General features: G+C 35.4%; 1 long non-coding RNA gene and 1 pseudogene across 1 annotated transcript; one reads left to right on the forward strand and one right to left on the reverse strand.

Annotated features, from left to right (window-relative positions):
* Positions 1-59: 59 nt before the first annotated feature.
* LOC116284938 (uncharacterized) lies at positions 60-3,897 on the forward strand. Its single transcript, XR_012062895.1, has 3 exons — positions 60-480; positions 2,599-2,748; positions 3,776-3,897. It is a non-coding gene; the product is annotated as an uncharacterized lncRNA (long non-coding RNA).
* A 14,437-nt stretch (positions 3,898-18,334) lies between these two features.
* On the reverse strand, positions 18,335-18,486 carry LOC116284982 (U1 spliceosomal RNA; annotated as a pseudogene).

The following is an 18,486-nucleotide window of genomic DNA, read 5'->3' on the forward strand; positions in this document are numbered from 1 at the left end:
AGGTAGCCCGCTGACGCGGACTGAACGTCTCCTGTCAGGTCCTTAGGACCTTCCTTTTCTTCATTCACTCCTACGTTTTACAAACCTCGCTTAACGGTTTACAGAGCTTTCCGCCCCCCCCCCAATTTCAAATACTGAATGATTCTCAGTCCCAGATTCACGAGTATCATCCAGTTTAACAGCTATAAATTGGTATTACGTACGTTTTCAAGATCTCTGAGGTGGAAATGCGGTTGGAGCTCTGACCCCTTTGCTTGTCCCTCTCGTTTGTGCCGTTCTGGTTCAGGTTTGCACTTGGGGGACCTTTGCTCGGTGAACTTTGCTTCTTGTCCCCAGGCGCTGGCCTGCTCAGCCCTTCCTATTCCCATTTTCTCTGTGTCAGAATTGGTGGGTTGATCTGAGCCTTAATAGTTCAGTTAAGTCGGTACCTCAGGACGAAACAGTTCTGGAAAATTATTAGAGTCAACCAACTAACCAGAGGTAAATCATAGAGAAAATGACACGCAGCCCCCGTGTAAAATGATAAAGAGCTTTGACGTATGTAGGATTTTTAAATTCTCTCTTCTAGAAGGAAAGAATGGTTCTATTGGGGAAGTTTTGTAAAGGTCGGCTTGCAGGCTTAGGACTTCTAGTTAGGGCAACTGAATTGTAGTTTGTGAGAAGTGCCTCAAACAATTGAAGAAAAACTGTCATCAGATTATACCTCTTATTGGAATCACTAAGTCACCTTTCAGAGACTGTTTGCTTCAGTTTGTCTTGTATACCAGAAAGGTTTCTTTGGAACTATGGAAGGTAAAGGCAATTGAATTCTTGTGTACACAGTTTTAAAAAAATTAAAGGAAGGGTTTAATGTCCGAAAGAATTAGCAGCTGTAAGTATTTAATTTCAGTAAAACCAACAGTTTCTCAGGCATTTTCTTCTTCTTTGTTAGTATGTATTTTTATTGAAGTATAGTCAGTTTACAATGCTGAGTCAATTTCTGGTGTACAGCACAATGCTTCAGTCATACATGAATATACATACATTTGTTTTCATATTCTCTTTCACTATAGGTCACTACAAGATATTGAGTATAGTTCCCTGTACTATACAGTGTGAACTTGTTTATCTTGAGATTTCAATACTGTCCCATGATAACAGTGTCAATTTCAGTCAATGATACGGCTTTTTGGACCCTCAGTTCTCTCACCCTAAGACCACATTTCCAGACTGTCGCCCTCTGTTTATCAGCTCTAAGGCATTTTGTTTTACAAAACAGCCACAAAATATGGTAAAACAAAGTCTGTCTACTTCATTTAAAAAAAAAGATGAAAACATGCCTGGGGTTTTAGAGTTTCTACTGGGTTACACCATTTCTCAGAAAAAGGCTTCCCTTGTCAGAAGTAAATATTTAGGAGAAGTTAAAAAATATTTTTTATCTTTATGTTGAGCGATTGTGTGTGTTTTCAGCATTGTTTTGATGCTGCCACAGTACTCAAAAATGATTATTAGCAGAGAAGGTTGATAGTGAATTTGTTTTTGACAACCAGTAGGACTTTGAGAAGCTACTTGCTGAGAGAAAGGGGTTATTGCCATCTGGTCTATGTTTTGAGGCCAAAGCATTACACTGATCCCATAATAAACCTCCTTTTCTTTTTGTGTCATCTATTTTCCCTTCCATCATTATTTTATATCAGCCTTCAGGTTGCTGTTGGAGTTCAGGGACAAATAAGAGGTCAAATTATGTAGGCCGTTGCATAATGATGAAATATCAATTCTGTGGTCTGTCTCTAAGGCTCTGTCCTTGATAATAAAGTATAGTGTGCTGTGATGGTTATGAAGCTTTCACTCCATATTAGATACTATTCTTTTTAGTTCACATGACTGTAAATAACTTTCTTTCAGGTTTTTATGTATTCAATCTTTATAAGCCATTTGCAGTTAACAGATGAAGAAGTGAGGAGGTTATGTACAAATCCTTTTCAAGGCAAAGAGGCCTGTAGCTGTGATCAAAGGCATAAAAAGTAGAAGAATGTTCATTTAATAAACTTTTTAATACCTTTGTTTAAGACACCTAAGTGCTAGGAAAACAAAGATTAATAATACACAACCCTGTCTCTTGAAGGACACAGTTCAAGAAGAAATGATGAGAGGTAGAGAAATAGTGGAGCTGACAGCTTGTGCCCAGGAAGCTCAGAGGATGCCAGAACCTTGACTGGCTCACTTCAGTGAAGGTCTCATCTTCACTGGGTTTGTTTTTGTGAGTGCAAAGTTGATCAGTTTGTGAGGGACAGATTTGTGACAGGAAAGCTCACAAGAGACTGATGTCTAAACCAGACTGTCAATTTACTGCTTTATAGGGAGATTATATAGTTACATGGACTGCAGTATTCTTGTTCAGTGTTCTAGATCAGTGCTCTCCAACAGAAATATAATATTAACCACAAATGTGAGCCACAGAAGTAATTTAAAATTTTCTTTTCAACTATATTAAAAAATAAAAAGAAACAGGTAAAATTAATAACATATTTAATCCAATATATCCAAAATGTTATAATTTCATCAGGTAATCAATATAAAATTATTACTGAGGTATTTTACTTTTTTTTTTTCATACAGAGTCCTCAAAATCTGGAGTGGATTTTGTACTTGCAGCACATATCAGTTTGGATTAGTCACATTTCAAGTACTCACGTGGCTATGTGAAGATCTAGGAAATGCCTTTCCTATAAGTTACCTGGGAGGCCAAGTTAATCAGAAGACTCTCTGGTGAGCATGGTATCAGAACAGGGGGTGCTGGATGGTCTTGAGGGATGTTTTATTGGCCTGGCAAGCTTGATGAACCTACCCTCGTCCAGCAGAGTATACCTTTTTGGTGGTTTTAGTATTTGTTGCATTTAGCATGTCTTGCATCAGCAGTAATAGACTGGTATCATCCAATTCTTCTCTTGAGTCTTTGTAAACCACTTTTTCTATTAACATACTTTATTTAAACAGGCTTAAAATTTTTTTTAACCTTTTTTATATTTTTCATGTTTGAAGACAGACTAGTCAGTCTTTGATTGGTATGTTCTTAATCTCTTCACCCAAGCAGTTATTTTCTTTCATGAGGTTAATACTTTCTACATGTAGCTAATTTCATCCATGATGTGTTTAAAAAAATATATATATATATTTATTATAAATGTATTTTAAGAATATAAATTATAACCATATTACCAACTATTTGGACAATAGAGAAAAACAAATAAAATTTGCCACAATACAATAATTGCTTAATACAGTGCATGCTTTTTAGTTGGACTCATAGACTGTAAAATTATATTCAGTTTTTTTTCTCATGTAATAATACATTAAAAAGCACTTTCCCACATTAGTAGAATTTCAAATGAAATGAATATCAAAACAAATGGAATTTCAAATGAAGTAGAATTTTAATCTGTGGCTATGGCATAATTTATCAACTGCTTTTTGTATATTTCTCTCTTTTTTTTCTATAAATAACACACTAGTGAAGAGCTTGACACTGTGATTACATCCCCATATTTTAGGATAGTTCTTTAGAATAAATTCCCAGAAGTGAAATTTCTAGAAAAAAGAATATTAATATTTTTATGACTCTCATTTGCCAAATTGTTTTCCAAAAGGATTTTTAACAAGCCTGTCATTGATGATAAGAGTAAGTTTTACTTCACCTGTCCTTGTAATGGTTATTATCTTCCTTAAAACATTTACTTAATAGGCTTATCCATTCATTTATTCATTAAATATTTATTGAGCACTTATTGTGTTCCAGGCAATGGTCTAAGCGCTGATGACAGCCATGAATAAAACAGACAAAAATTCCTGCCCTCATGGATCCTCCTGGGTGAAACAACCAACTAGATAAATAAATAAAATATATGTGCCAAAGGGAAATATGAAGTGTTATTGGGGTGAGCATCTCAAGAGTGGCTAGTAAAGGTCTCACTGAGTAAGTGACAACATTTAAAAAAATATTTTAAATTTAAATCACAAACCCACAGAAAAGTTGAAAATATGGTAGCAAAAAATTTTTTTCCTGAACAATTTGAGAATCAGTTACTCAGTTATATATATATACTCAGTTATCCATATAATGTCCCACCTTCCCAAATATTTTAGGGTGCCTTTCCTATAAACAAAGGAAATTGTACATAATCTTCTACATAATCAAATTGTAACCATCAAAATAAGGGTTGATACACTAATAGTGTCTTACCCTCATAGTCCAGTCAAATTTTGTTAGGTGTCTCAATAATGCCCTTCATAGCAGAAAGATCCAGTTCTGTATCAGTAGTTGTTGCATTTAGTTATCTTGTCTCTTTAGTCTCCTTCAGTTTGAAACAGTTTCACACTGTTTCTTTATCTTTTATGACCTTAACACTTTGAAAATTCCAGGCCACTTAATTTGTAGAATACCCCTTAATGTAGGTTTGTCTGCTGTTTCCGTATGATTAGACTTAAACTTACGCATTTTTGGCAGGAATATCACAGAAGTGATGCTGTGATACATTGATACATTAATACTGTCTTGATACATTGATACATTAATAGTGTCTTACCCTCATACTCCAGTCAAATTTTGTTAGGTGTCTCAATAATGCCCTTCATAGCAGAAAGATCCAGTTCTGCATCAATAGTTGTTGCATTTAGTTATCTTGTGTCTTTAGTCTCCTTCAGTTTGAAACAGTTTCACACTGTTTCTTTATCTTTTATGACCTTAACACTTTGAAAATTCCAGGCCACTTATTTTGTAGAATACCCCTTAATGTAGGTTTGTCTGCTGTTTCCTTATGATTAGACTTAAGCTTATGCATTTTTGGCAGGAATATCACAGAAATCATGCAGTATTCTTGCTGCAGCTTATCAGATGACATATAATTTCTGTTTGGCCTATTACTGACCATATTTACTTTGATCACTTGATTTAGGTGGTATCTTCCAAGCTTCTCCAGTTTAAAGTTATCCTTTTTCTGTTTATTTTGTAGAGAGGTACTTGATCACATTTCTTATCAAACTTCCAGTTTGTTTTATGTCCATATGAGTTCATAATTTGCTATGTCAATGAGTTAGAATCATTTTGATGTTCAAATTGTTCTCACATTTTCCCATTGGAACACTTTCAAACTAAGCTTCTGTGTCTTTTTGACATGCCCCCAACATTCTTTGAACACCTCCTTGTTTTCTGGCATACCAAGATGTTCCAGGCTTATCTTGTACTTTCCTGTCCAACCCCGGAATTAGGCAATTCTCCAAGGAGCCCTTGAGAATGCTATTTTGAAGCCATGCTCTATGCGCTAGGCATGCTCATTACTATTGGCATGTTGCTCCTTGACACTCTCAGTGGACATAGAATATTTATGTATGTGTGTGTACACATTTACATATACATATATACAAACAATATAAGTGTGTATTTATTTATACTATAACTATATTGAAAACTGTGTGTTCACTCCAATTTCAATCCAACCTCAGTTCACTCTAGTTTTATGCCTTTCTATCTTTGTATGTCTATACTCTAACGGTGAGAAATTAGCTGTCTTTATCCTCAGTGTATTTACTTATTTGATCAAACCCTCTGTGTGTAATTAATCTCTTCCTCTGCTGCCACCCCTTCCCCTGCCTCGATGCCCTTTTGACCGAATTTGGGCTCCATCACTCGATGTCAGCAAATCTTCACCCTCTTAGTCTGATACCCCGTGCCAGGCCACCCCTCTGCATGGGTGCCCTCCTTGTCTTGCTTGGCTCTAACATACACTATGGGCCAGTAGGAATGGAAGGAAAAGGGTGGAGGAAAAGTAAAGACACATTTTTAATAAAGACCCAAAGGAAATTAGAGAGCTAGCTATTTGATATCTTGGTAAGAGCATTCCAGACAAGGAATAGCAGGTGCAAAGGCTCTGTAGTAAGAATATGGCTGGTGTGGTGGAGGGACATCAAAGCCATGTGGCTAGAACAAAGCAAGAGGGTTAGCAATATTAGATGAAGTCATGGAGATAAGGGGTGGGGTAGGGTAAGAAGGGGATAGATCATGTAGGGCTTACTGTAAGGTCTTTGGATTTTACTCTGAATGAGAATGGGCAACTATTGGAGAGTTGAGCAAAGGAGTGAGAGCATTTGCCTTAGTTTTTAACAGGTTCACTCTGACTACTCTCCTGAGAACAGAGGAAGAGGGGCAAGGACAGAAGTCAGGATACCAGTTAGGAGGTTATTGCAATAATCCAGGTGAAAAAAGATGGTGGCTTGGAACCTGGTGGTAGTGAGGGAAGTGAATTGAATTCTGGGTGTATTGTGGAGGTGGAACTGACAGAAATTGCTGACTGATGAGGTGTGGCATATGAGAGGAGGAGTCAGGATAGTACTAAGATTTTTGGCCTGAGCAACAGGAAGAATTCAGTTGCCATCAACTGAGAAGGAGAAGGGTGCAGGAACTGGTTTGGGGGAGAGAGTATCAGCTGTACAGAATGAGATATATTTTCATTACGTTTGAGTCAGTTGTTAAAAATCCAAGTGGAGGTGGCCAGTAGGCAGTTGGATATTCCAGTCTGAGTTGGAGATACAAAATTTGGGAGTCATTGATACATAGACACTATTTAAAGCCATGAGACTGGGTGAGGTCATTAGGGAATGAGTCTAAGTACTACTGAATTCCTAGAGCACTTCAACATACAGAAGTTGGGGAAATGGAGCCAAACAGGCTAAGAAGGAGCTATCAAAAAGGAAGAAAAGTAGGTTAAAATGGTACCTTGTTGCTTTCATTTGCATTTCTTTGATTACTGGTTGCATGTTCCTTTGTAGATTGCTTATAACCTTTATCGACTGAGCTTTCATGATTTGATTTAAAACACCAATTCTATTAATTTTTTTATGTAATAGGGATGTTAACCCTTTGTCATACTAGATGAACATATTTCTTCTGTTCTTTGTCCTTCTTTTGTTATGTGAACATTTAAAATATTTATGTCAAATTAGTGAATTGATCAGTGTTTTTATTTGTGATTTATCTTCTTATGAAGCCTGGAAATTTGTCTCATCCTCCAGAGATTTGTAGATGACTTAATTCCACTTTATTCTAGCTTTTCATTGTCTTGATTTATTTTTACTGACTTGCTGACCTTCTAGAATTAGTTTTGGTGCATAATGTGAGGTTAAGTGTTTAAACCCATTTCCTCAAGAAAAGGACTCAGCTAATCAATAGCAAGTATTATTTGGTTCAAGCAGGAATTAATAAATGGAAGAGTCAGCAGGATCCAAGGGGCCATGCGCCCGCCATCTAAGAGAGTGTTATTCTCACTCTAGTGTACCAGGTATGTTGTGGTCAAACATGAGAGTGGCCTGAGGATGGAGCTGAATTGGGTGTCAAATAGCCAGAGCTTGGGTGCCAGCTCTTTAGAGAGCTGCTGGAAACACTAGCTGTTCAGTACTCAGAGACTTTGGGGGAAGGTGAGATCAGGCACCTCCAGATACCAGCCAGCTCATTGTCAGGTAACTGTGGGAAAGCCCCCTAGTTCATTCTTTGGACAATCTTTTTTGTCTCTCCATTCTCCCAAGTTGTTAGTTTTCCCAGCACCATATATTATTGAATAATCTGTCTCTTAGCCAATTATTTTGATATCTCCTTTTTAGCAAATATAAAATTCTTATATATTATATTTTATTTATGTCTAATTATTTAAAAATATTTATATCATTAACGTCAGGATATTAACTTCATGAAGTCAAATTTTAAATGTATATTAATTTGACATGTGAAACACATATTATCATTTTTTTGTTGCTGGGTGGAGGTAATTAGGTTATTTATTTATTTAAGTGAGGTACTGGGGATTGAACCCAGGACCTTGTGCATGCTAGGCATGCATTTTACCACTGAGCTATACCCTCCCCCCACATATTATCATTTAATACAGAAATAGGTTAGTATTAAGAGAAATCATAGTTATATGTATTTGTTTTCTTATTCCTGAGGAGTCTTAACTTCTGTTTCTAATATCAATAGAATTTTCCCTCTCTAGGTTGGGTGCTATGGCTCTTTGCAATAAGAATTTTCAAGTAAAGATAATGCTTAAAATAATGATTTTCTGTTTAATTACAGCAGATATTTGTAAGTAGGTTTATTTTCACTTCACTTTTGAATACATTTAAATTTGTTATACTCTTAAAGGTGAGGCATTTGTCTATTATTCCTTTATAATTATAAGTTGCTATTAACATTGTGGTTCATCTTTTTAAAATTACCTGAAAGATGCCCTCTCAGTCTGAAAATAAAATTACCCATTGGAAAAAAAACTAGTAAGATTAATACTGAATACTAAAAATGAGTCTTGCCTATATAGACTTCAAATCTTAAGTAAAAAGACAAGCATGTAAATATTACAATATTTTGAAAGAATAACTATTCACAACTGAGAAATGCTTATCTCAGAAACTTGAGGGTGGTTCAATAAAAAGAAATCTAATCTTAAAACACTGAATATGAAAAATATAAGATCTTTTTAGATGCTGAAAATGTACCTGATAAGAAGTAAACATTCTATTTTAAGTAGTTGTTAAGAATGGAATAGAAGGATACCACAATACGATAAAAATCTTTTTCAAAATAACAATATTATTCTTAATGCCCCGTCCCCAATTAAGGATGTTTCCATTAAAATGAGGAGCAAAATTAAGGATGCCTGCCATTGCCTGTTCAAACAAATGAAGACCAACTAAATGAGAAAAGCAAAGGCTGTTTATTCTGAGCTTGCTATAGCAAGGGAATCAGCCACCATCACTTGAGTTTTGTCAGTAACTCAGTGTCAGGTACAGGAATGGGGAAGCTTCGTGTGTGCTTTAATTGGAGGCAGTTGGCATGGAGAAGCTTGTAGGCAGACTAACTAGAAGTGGGGCATCCTATGTGACTGGTTGGAGGGTGCATACTTGGCTTTGTATTGTTGGTCCCACATTGGAAGTAGGGACCAAAATTAGGGAAGCTGTCAGTTATTAATCAAGTCCTGGCCATTTCAAACCAGTTGTTACAGAAGTTATTGTTTAGCTGCTTGGATTGTCACTGTAGATAGCAACCTGGCTTCCTGCAAGTCTGACATAGCAGGCTGGCTTCCTGGGTTGTTTATTGTAGATAAGGGACTGGTTTCCTGGGCAGGTGGCTGCAGCTTGTGGGTCAAGGTTCTATTTTCTATATGGTCTGGCCATTGTATATTTAGTCTCTCAGTCACTGTAATTTAAAATTGTTTTGAAAGTTCTGACTAATGCAGTAAGATAGCACACAAGTAAGTGGTTTAAATCCTAGAGGAAAAATAGATGATGGAATTTTTATGTTCAACTAAACATTTGAATTAATAAAGTAGTTCAGGAAAAAAATCACTCTACGTTTCTGGCAACAATTAGGTAGAAAATGTAATGGAAAAGATCTCATTCACTATATCAACAAATAACATTAATAGACATGCTTTTAATGAAGAATGTGTTTGATCTATATAATCCAAGCTATCAAATTATTACCAGAGAGAAAAAATATTGGAAGCACCCTTTAACAGAAACACCTTTAATTTTTCACAACTGAATGGAGAGGCATGTTAAGTTTTGGATGGAAATATAAACATTTTAATGACTTCAGGCCATCTTAAATCAACTTAAAAAATCAATACAATTCCCATTTAAATTCCCTATGGAATATTTTTAGGAGGGAACTGAAAATTTTTCCAAAGTTGGTTTAAAAGAATAAACAAAAAGAGCAAGACAAAGTTATTCATTCAGTAAGTACTTATTGATTTCTGTGTTCCAAACCCTAGGGATACATCAATGAATAAGATATTAAAATTTTGAACTAATCAGATGTAAGTAAAATTTGTTGTGTTCTTTTCTTTTGAATTGTTATTATTAATAAATGTAATTTTGTGAAGAAGATGTAGACCTGATATTAAAAAGTTAGTGATAAAAATTTTTTAAGAAATCAAAGTAAAGTTAGTTACATTTTTTCTTACTAAATTCCTATTATTAGCATATATTGCTTTTTAAAAGCAGGTACACTAAAATAATACTTAAAAATCCTCATTAGAGTAACAAAAGTTAAAAAAAATTCTCATTACTGAAATCAATTTAGGATTATTTCCAAGAATTTATTCTAAGGAAATAATCTGTAAAGCAGATAGTCAGTGCACAAAGTTATTCGTTGCAGGGTTAATTATATAAAGGAAAAACTGGAAGCAGCCTAAATGTCCAATAGCAGGGTAATAGTAAATATCCTTTATTTGTAAGTAGGATAGTGTGGTGTTTTGAAACAATTCAAATGAAAAAGGTAAACACTGGAGTTGAAAGGAACATTGGTAATCACAGCCTTTTCAGTTTACTAGAGAGCCTAGAGAAGTTAAGTGACTTGCCCAAGGATGCACAGGAAGAAAGTATTCATTGTGGTCACCAGCACAGGCTCTGGAGTAAACTGACTTTTTACCATTTACTGGCATTATGAATTTAGGACTCATATGATCCCTGAGACTTAATTTCCTCATCTGTACAATGGAGATGATAATAATAAGGCTTTGTGAGAGTTAAATGTCCTGTTGCATATCAAGTCCTTAATAAATATTAGTTATTAATATGCATGTAATATAATAATGTTATTTGGGGTCTTTGTCTCCAGTTCCTGGAAGATTCAAAAACTTGGAATTTCCTGAGTGATAAGAGTGTCTTTTGTTATTCATTACAACCCCCTTTCTACTATACCTGAATTTATGCAAATGAAGTGACTTGATGGGCCCTTAGCTAGTTTCAAGTGAGGGGCTGGCCACACCAGAAAAACCAAGCATGTGATTAGAGGGTTGGAACTTTCAGCCCTACTCCTCCACTTCCCACCCCTGGCATCCTGGGAAGGGAGAGGGACTGGAAACTGGACTCAATCACATGGCCAGTGATTTAATCAACCATGCCTATGCTGTGAAACCCCAATAAATATTCTGGATCTGAGGCTCAGTAGGGCTTCCTGGTTCATAAACACATTAATATGTCAGGATGGTGATACACCAGATTCCATAAGGAGAAGGCATGGAAACTCTGTGTCCCCTCTTCCCCTCCCCCAACCCAAACCTTGCCCTATATGTCTCTTCCATTTAGCTATTCCTGAATTGTGTTTTTTATATAAAATTGTAATTGTAACTATAGTGCTTTCAGTGAATTTTGTGAGTTCTTCTAGCAAACTATCAAACTTGAGGCATTGTGAGAAGCCTGAATTTGTCGTCAGCAGGGCAGATGTGTGCATAGCTTGGGGACGCCTGACACTTGTGGCTGGTGTCTGAAGTGGGGGCAGTCTTGTGAAGGACTTTGCCCTTAACCTGTGGATTCTGCACTAACTCTTGATAGATAGTGTCAGAGTTAAATTGTAGAACACCCAGTTGGTGTCAGAGAATTAGAATACAATACAACTAATATCACAGTGATAATAATTGTACCACTATTCTCCTATTCTTCAAATTCAGTGTTACTTCATCTCTTATCTCCTATAACCAGTCTCTAGTATGTCCCATTCTTTATAAACCTTATTAGACCATTTTATTTGAGGCATCACAAACACCCTCTATTCCTAACGTAGCTCTCTGACTGCCTATTCATTTTTCTTTTTTTCCCATGATGAGTTTTACACAATAATGACAAATTAATTTTCCCAAATGGATAACTTCATTAGTAATACTCTTAAAAATATTCTGTGGCACCCCCATTTTCGTTCATCAAGGTCTTCTGCAACCCAACTACTCTTTCCTGTTATTTTCATTCCTTTCCAAGGTGTAGTTTACTTTCTAGCCACATTAAACTGATTACTATATGTTGCAGGTTGAATTGTGTCTCCCCAAAAAAACATGTTCAAGTCCTAATAACCTCCAGTACCTGTGAATGTGACCTTATTTGGAAAGAGTCTTTGTAGGTGTAATCAAGTTAAGATGAAGTCATACTTGATTAGGGTGGGCCCTAATCCAATATGACTGCTATTCTTATAAGAATAGAAGAGACACAGACACACATGGAAGATGGCCATGTGAAGAGAGAGACACACAGGAGAATATGATGATGGAGGCATAGATTGGACTGATGTGTCTATAAGCCAAGGAACACCAAGTATTTCAGGTAACTATCAGAAGCTAGGAAGAGGCAAGGAAAATTCTCCTCTAAAGCCTTTAGAGAGAGCATGGCACTGATGACACTTTGCTTTTTTCCTTTTAGCTTTCAGAACTATGGGAGAATAGATTTCTGTTATGTTAAGCCCCCCAGTTTGTGGTACTTCATTACAGCAACCCTTGGAAACTAATATGCCATCTCTCTCTGGTTTTGCTCACACTTTCCCCTTTGCCTGGGATGTCCCCCATCTCTGCTCACTAAGATCCTATCCATCTTCAGGGTGGTTTCTTTTATGGATCCCTCTGGATACAGTCTTTCTCTTACACATCCTTGGGGTGCTTGTCTAGAGCTTGCTCATGATTCAGCTCTTACTCAGCCTCTTATCATTATTTTTCCTGTCCCACCAAATGGGAACCTCCGGAGGGCAGGAATTGTCTTTGCTCTTCCATCCTTTGCAGCAGTGCCTTGTTTATAATGCTTGTTTAGATTTTTACAACCCCCTTAGTTGTTATCAGTTGCCTCCTTACAGAAGTGCAAGAAGGGAGAATTTTCAAGTACAGGGTAGAAATGGCTAGAGTTTACTTTTCTTAAAATATTTTTCTTTAAACTCACAATGTACCTTTTGTCCATAGAGTTCTCTAAAGGCATTTTATGATATCAAGGAAGGAGAGAAAATAAATTGTATAAAGCATTTCATAAGGGAAATACAGTAAAGTCTCCAAATTACTATACATATGTAATCCATATATTGCCAATTCGGATTAAACTGCTTAGTACAAAGGACACCTTGATGCCCAACTGATGCCAGTTGAAAATAAAGAAAATTTTCTGTAACAAATTAATTTACTCTGTGGACACTATTTTAAAAGTCAATATACTAAATGACAATTGGTTGAAGCTAAGAAGAAAAGAACTCATGTTCTAGTTGAATGGCCAGATGATCCTGAAACCTGACAGGAGGAGAGGAAGCAAGAGAATTTCTGAAGCTTATCTTCTTAAACTACAAAGAAAAGATGAGAAAAAAGTCTGTGTGCAGGGTTTTCTTCATAAAGTTTCAAGAGTCAAAATCATAAGCAATAATGAACTTTATGTATGGAATTTTATCTTTCCCAAATTTGTCAGTGGGTTGGCAAAGGAAGGAGAGTTGTTTTCTTCTGGGAGTATATGCCTTTGTTTTAGTTATTTGAAGGTACTGTAATCCTTAAAGATGGTAATTAAAATTCCTGTAAGTGTGTCTGAATAATACTTCTACATAAGAAGGAAGAGTGTATGGATACTTGCCATCAAAAGGACTACTGGGAGTCGCTGTGTTAGAAGGAGGCACCGCAGGCGCTGTGCAGCGAGCTTTCACAGCGGCAGCTTTCACCATTAAAATGCTAGTGAAATGAGATGAGAATAATCGTCAGTCAGTTCTCTCCGTCTACATTAAGAGGATAGGCCTATTTTTCACAATTTATCAAGCTCAGCTCTCTCCTCCAATGACTTAACTTGTTTTTAACAACTGCTACAAACCTCAGCTTTCTGTTACAGGGTCACATAAAAGTAACATTGTTAACGTTGCCATTTTTGTCTTTTGAAGTCAGATTCTATTTTCTGACTCAGGTTTCAACTTGTTCAACAGCCAGTATAGTTGGGCTACTGGACTTTTTAATCTCTTGAGATTTGATAGGTAACTATCTCCCCTTATTCTGCCCACCACAGTTCCTTTAAATTAGAACTTAAGAAAATATTTTCCTTCACTGAGAAGCTTCAAGTGCTGTGCAATTAGCAATGAATACATAAACTAATTTCTAGAATAATTATTTTTTTTAAAAAAGTTTCTGGATGCTTTAAAATAATTGCGTATTATAGAATAGCTGAGACTTTTTATATAACTGAAAAAAGTTATAACTCTTAAAATAACATAACTCTTAAATAATACCTTAAAATGACTTAAATAGTATCACTGGGTGATATGTATTCCTCCTCTCTCCCTGATCAGAGTGATATCTTTCCAGATTTTGTGTTTTCCTTTAGCATTTTACTTTGATCCAAGTCATGTAACTTTTCTTTGTTATAGTTTTAAATATACATTCAAAATCATTTGGTTGTCCTTTAAAAGATCAAAGCCTAAAACCTATTTGTGCTTGGCTTTATTATATGATTAGAAGACTTTCTAATTGAATTTAATTAGAGAGGATAGAATGAAACCAATATAAAGTCAGCAAAGCAACAGCCTCTAAGAAGAGGTTGGGAGTGATCACATACTGCTCTGTGGAGCTAAAATAGATTTCCACTTCAAGGGTCTGCTAATAAGAGCTTACAATTGTAGAGCTATAGTACTTTTAATTTCACTAAGCAATAAATAAAATATTAGATCTGAATGTGTTAATAAAAAGTGATTTATTTTTAATCATATAAGTGAATTAAAATTATTGATTCTTATTTCTTATTTATTTCATCAGTAAAATCAATTAAGTCAGTGAGAAATTTGATGAGGGGAGGAAATTTCACTCAATGCCAGTCCAAACTACTTTTTATTTTTAAATATCTAGTCCTCAGTCATTTCTAGGCTTTAAAATTCATAGAATCAGGATTTATAAGCATAAAGCACTTACATGAGGACAAACCATTCATAGCAGATCTGAATAAACCTTCCTAATGTAACTTTATAAAATCCAGATTTGAAACTTCTTTTGATATTTTGTAAGCATTTTCATATTGTGTTTACAAGCAATAAGGATTCTCTGTTGCCAGCATTGTTCATGTTGACCCTCTAAGTTTTTTTAGAACACAATACAGACACTCATACCTCCCCCTACCCTTTCCCTATAGTATTCCCTACATTCAGCTAGAAGTGCAAGCTTTGTTTTCTAAGCCCTTTGAAAGGAAGTGAATAGATCTAAGAAGTAAAGCTGGAACAGAAAGACAAAGGTGTAAAGAATTTCCCACCAGTCAAGACTTTGTGGGTGGGGAGAAAAGCTGAAAATCTAATTCTCTGTTTTTTTTTTTTTTCATGCAGAAATGAAATTATCTTTTATTTCACTCAAATGAATTAGTCTAGAGAAGACTTTTTTTTTGCTTATAATTTCAGTACTAATATGAATGTGTTGGACCACTTTTGGCTAATTCAGTGGTTCTCACCCAGGGGTGATTTTGCCCCCCAAGGGACATTTAGCAACATCTGGAGACATTTTTGTTTGTCACAACTAGGGCAGGGTGGGGAGGTGAGGGGTGCAACTGCATCTAGTGGGTAGAGAGGCCAGGGATGCTGTTAAAAATCTAACAGTGCAGAGGTTAGTCCCCCACCACAGCAAAGACTTACTGGCCCCAAACGTCAGTAGTATGAAGTTGAAAAATCTTTGATCAAGAGGATGTTATTAACTTTCTTTGGTATGATGTCAGTGTTTAAAGATTTTATTATAAAAGTGTAAGCACTAGAGGGCAGTACCTGCCCAGCGGTTGTGACTGACATTACTTTACTTTGGGGGTCTTTGAAGGAAAAAAAGAGCTCATGATTTAGGTAACTTGAAGAAAAGTGGCTTTAGGAGGCCCTTAAGGAATTATTTAAGTAATTCTAGATCAAAAGGCAGTTTTAATGATAACTGTTGCTGAAATCAGTAAAAGCAGAGCAAGTTTTTTTTTTTTTCTTCTTTTTATAAATGATGCCTTGAGAACTTTTGCCAGAGAAAGGGGAAAATTCACACTAGGTTTTCACACACAGAAACACTAACGTCATTGCCACCTACACTTCTGTTTGTTCTGTTGAAGCAGGTGATGGAAAGTGGCTATTCCTAGGGCATGTGGATCATTGTAATGCTGTGGAAGCTGTGTATGGAAAAGGGGGACTAAGAGCAGACAGGCAAAGCCGATTGAACCCATTAGACAAGGCAGAGAGAGTCTGACACAGCTCTTTGATTCTCTGAAACAGATAAATAATAACCATTTACTTGCCTGAAAACATTTAATTAGCTGACTATGCAAGAATGCAATAAAATTTTCTGTTTTCTCCTAAGTATCAGTCCAGTTTTAAAAAATGAAACATTTTCTCTCTTCAGAGTGAGACATCCAGGCTCAAGACTAAGTTTTTGAGTATTTTAGTAAAAATTGAACATCTTTTTCCCAAACAGTACAAACCATTTGCTAAATTCACATTACACCTACACATTCCTTTTTATTTATTATTAAACATTAAAGATATACAACACGGTGTAAAGAATGGACATTTATGAACCAATCTAACTGAAACCCTCTGCATACCCTTTCTTCAATTGTAACCCTCTCTTCCTGCTTTCTGCCCTGCCATCATGCCCAGGTGCCCAGGTAAGTGACTTTAATGTTTAACATTCTCATCTATTTCTTCGTACTTTTATTACATATGTTAAATATGCACAGTAATGTATAATTTTTGCGTATTTAAAAACGTTTTATAGATGGCATGTAAGTATTCTATAATTTGTGTTTTGCCTTCAACATTATGTTTGTGAGATTCATCCATGTTGATACAAGTATCTCTAGGTACACCAATATTTATTCATCATCTTCCTACTATAGATATTTAGGTTGTTTCCCATTATTTACTAATCCAAATAATGATGTTATGTATGTTCTCATATGATAGCTGCTTTTGTGCATGTGTAACAATTCTCTGGGGCAGGAGTCAGCAAACTACATCCTGGCCCATAAGGCTTTCCCACCTATGTTTGTATATCCAGGAGCTAAGAATGGTTTTTGCATTATTGAATGATTTTTTAAAAATTAAAAAAAGACTATTATTTTATGACATGTTTTTGAAAATTACATGAAAATTCATATTTCAGTGTCCATAAATAAAATTCTATTGGAACAGCCATACTCATTTTTTAATATGTTACCTATGGCTATTTTCAGGCCCAGTGAGTAGTTACAACAGAGATTAGATTGTTTGCAAAGACTGAAATATTTACTGTCTGACCCTTCATAGAAAAAGTTTGCTGATTTCTGCTCTAATGTATACATGTAAGAATGGAATTGCTCAGTTGCACGTATTCATTTTTTGCTGTCTTATCAATTAAATCTAAGTTAAAAATGCAAAATCCTGTAATCTGTTGCATCAGACTGTATGTTTTCTAAAACTCTGAAACAAATATGGAAATAATCTGAGTCTTAATGCTTTCATTTGGTTTAAGTAATGAGCTTAGACACATTTTTGTGGTAGCTTCTTTCCCCCTAGCTCCGGGTGGGTACTAATTGGTATAGTGGTACAGAATACTAATTAGGTTTATCATTCTTTTGAGAAGGTGCTGGGAATGGAAAAAGACTAGGAAAATAATGAACTGGTATAATTTTTGAGCTTACTTTTAAAGTCTTTTTTAAATATTCAAGAATATGTGATCTAAAAAAACCAAGTAGTTCAGATTGACTTTATGGTCACTAGCTTTCCTGCCCTCTACTAGAATGTAAACTCCATGAAGACAGCAATTTTTTTTTCTATTTTTGTTTATACTTGTAAAAATGCCTAGCACATAGTAGATGTTCAAGGAATATTTAGTAGTTGAATAAATGGATATATATAAAGAACACAATCCATATGATGGAAAGCTTGATATTCATTGAACTCTGGATATTTATAATAGTTAATATTTTTATTAATATAATATACTTATAATATTTATAATTTAATATTAAGCAACACTGTGTTTGGAATTATGCAAGATATTTCCTGTTTTCGTCTAGGTATTTTATATGGAAAGGCATAGTTTGTAACTTTGCTCTCTTTGGTAAATAAAAATGGTGATGAAAATAGCTGACTGTACTGAGTAAGCGCTAGGCCTGGTTCTAAGTGCATTACATGTGTACACTCGTTTAATCTATGTAACAGCTCCAGAAGGTACATATGATTATTATCATCTCCATTTTTACCAGTGAGGGAACTAAACACAGAGAGTTTAAGTAATCACCTAAGGTTTTAAAGCTAGTACGTGGCGGAGCAGAGATTTGAACCCAAAGTTTGGAAATTCTATTGTTTAAACCTGGAAGGAGGGATGTTTGAAGTCCTGTAGTCCTTTAAGGCAAGCTATGTAACAGGAATATAACATGAACCACTTTTTAAATTTAAAGTTTTCTAGTAGCCACATTAAAAATGTTTTAAAAATTGGTGAAATTAATTTTAATAATATATTTTATTTAACCTAATGATCAAAATACTATCATTTGAAAATGTAATCAATATAAAATTGTTAACAAGATATCTTACTTTTTTTTTCCACAGGGGAAAGCAGGAACACAGTCCCCCACTACCACAAATCATGCACTAGAGTTTCCCGCATTTGGGGAAATCGCAGGGGTCAGCACATCCGGAGTACAATGGATAAGCCTCGCCCTGGGAAAACCATGGTATCTCCCCTGCCAGGTAAGTAT

The sequence above is a fragment of the Vicugna pacos genome, chromosome 21 (genome assembly GCF_048564905.1).
Source record: "Vicugna pacos chromosome 21, VicPac4, whole genome shotgun sequence".
Lineage (NCBI taxonomy): Eukaryota > Metazoa > Chordata > Mammalia > Artiodactyla > Camelidae > Vicugna > Vicugna pacos.